Raw genomic sequence first — 2,321 nt, 5'->3', positions numbered from 1 at the left:
TATAGAGAAATTTATCAAAACAATTTATTTATAATCTTAAAGTAATTATCATGTTTAAGCACCCTTAATGAATCATCATGCTTAAACTTTCTCTTACTTTCGCTCACACTGTTCTTAATAATTATCAATGGTATGAAATTGAACTCCATGAATCCATGTTTTTTTTCCTTAATGTCTGTAAATATATACATTCAAGAAACCGGTAAGGTCGTGTCAGTACCAGACTTGGTTCAAAGGCACTGTCCTAAAAAAGTTCGATTACTGTTATTACTACAAGAAAATTACATACAAATTAGTAACTAATTATCATGCTCCTCTTCATCTGATTATCATCCTTCTCTGTGCGAGAGTTTTAATTCATTCTTATTTTTTCTTCCTACGTAGTCAAAACCATGCCAGTGGGAGAAGTCTTTCTTGGTTCTTTTCTTCAGGTTTTGTTCGACAGATTGGCGCCGCGTAAGCTGTCGCTCTTTCTATGTGAAGATGGGATACGTTCAGAGTTGAAGCAGTGGAAGAGAAAGTTATTACTGATCCAGGCAGTGCTCAACGATGCCGAGGAGAAGCAACTAACGAACGAGGCTGTGAAAATGTGGTTGGAAGATCTCCAAGACTTGGCTTATGATGTGGAGGACATCCTGGATGAGTATACCACTCAGGTTCTAGAGCGGGACTTGATGACAGAACAATCGACAAACAGAATTGCTGATTATTTCTCTTCTTGGACTCCAAGTGCTCTGATTTCCCAGGCTGATATGAAGTCCAAGACAGAAGAGATAACTTGCCGTTTAGAAGATCTCTGTGAAGAAAAGAATTATCTTGGTCTGAAAGAGATTGCTGGAGGTTCATCTACTATTAAATGGCAAAGACTACCTAGTACATGTGTGCCAACTGAATCAGCAGTTATTGGAAGAGATGCTGATAAAGCCAAGATACTTGAGATGGTGTTAAGCAATAAACGGAGTGGTGACAGATTTCAGGTAATACCCATTGTTGGCCTAGGAGGAGTTGGCAAAACAACACTTGCTCGGGAGGTATATAATGACAAGGCAATGGAAGATTTCAATCCAAGAGCATGGACGTGTGTCTCGGATGATTTTGATGTTCTGCGTATCTCCAAGGCTATTTTTGAGTCAGTCACTGCATCAACTTGTACTCTAACGAACTTAAATGAAGTGCAGGTTCAGCTGAAAAATAAGATAGCGGGGAAAAAATTCTTGCTAGTCTTGGACGATGTTTGGAGTAAGGATTATGACTTGTGGGAAACCCTTAAATCTCCCTCATGGCTGGGGCACCAGGAAGTAGGATAATTGTGACGACACGCAGCATCGATGTAGCTTTAAACATGGGACACAGTGAATATTTTAAGTTGGAAGTTCTTTCAAATGATGATTGTTGGGGCATATTCGAGAAGCATGTATCTGGGAGCACGGTTGTTGTTTCAGGCCAGAATTTAAATTCAATTCGTGATAAAGTTGTTGAGAAGTGCAAAGGGTTACCCTTAGCAGCCAGGACTCTCGGGGGTCTTTTACGATCCAAGCAAAGATATGATGAGTGGGAAGATGCATTGAACAGTAAATTTGGGATTTACCTGAAGAAATGGCATTCTCTCTGTTTTGAGACTAAGCTACCATCACTTCCTTCGCATTTAAAAAGATGTTTTGCTTATTGTTCTATTTTCCCTAAGGTTATGAATTTATGGATGAGGAACTTATTCTATTTGGATGGCAAAAGTCTTATTCAACAATCTAAAAACAACATCTGGAAGACTTAGGTCGTGAGTATTTTCATGTTTTGTTGTCGAGGTCAATATTTCAACGGTCAAGTATCAATGGTTCAAAATATATAATGCTGACCTTGTGAATGATTTGGCTCAATGGATATCTGGAGAAACGTTTTAGATTGAGGATGAAGGCAGTCTCATGTCACGAAAAGATTTGATAGAATTCGACATTCTTCTTACACATATAGAGATTATGAAGTAAAAAAGAATTTTGAAGCTCTCATAAAGTTGAGTCCTTGAGGACGTTACTGAGAATATTCTTGCCACTGGGGTACAGAGGAAGCACTTACGTTACTAAGACGGTTTTTTTTGGATTTATTGCCAAGGCTCAAAAACTGAGAGCACTATCTTTAACAAACTACCTTGTGATGGAACTACCCAACTCAATTGGAGATCTAAGACATCTAAGGTATATTAACCTTTCTAAAACTCAGATAAATGTTTACCTGAGTCAACATGTTCACTATTCAATTTACAAAGTTTGATGTTGAGAAATTGTTATTATCTCGAGAAGTTGCCTTCAGACGTGGGAAATTTGATC

At 38.2% G+C, this 2,321-nt stretch overlaps 1 pseudogene; it reads left to right on the top strand.

The window, feature by feature from the left end:
• Positions 1 to 392: 392 nt before the first annotated feature.
• Positions 393 to 1,771, top strand: LOC116117883 (annotated as a pseudogene).
• The last annotated feature ends 550 nt before the right edge of the window (positions 1,772 to 2,321 follow it).

This window comes from Pistacia vera, unplaced genomic scaffold, assembly GCF_008641045.1.
Source record: "Pistacia vera cultivar Batoury unplaced genomic scaffold, PisVer_v2 Contig824, whole genome shotgun sequence".
In the NCBI taxonomy this organism is placed as follows: domain Eukaryota; kingdom Viridiplantae; phylum Streptophyta; class Magnoliopsida; order Sapindales; family Anacardiaceae; genus Pistacia; species Pistacia vera.
This window is presented reverse-complemented; position numbering and strand designations above follow the sequence as displayed.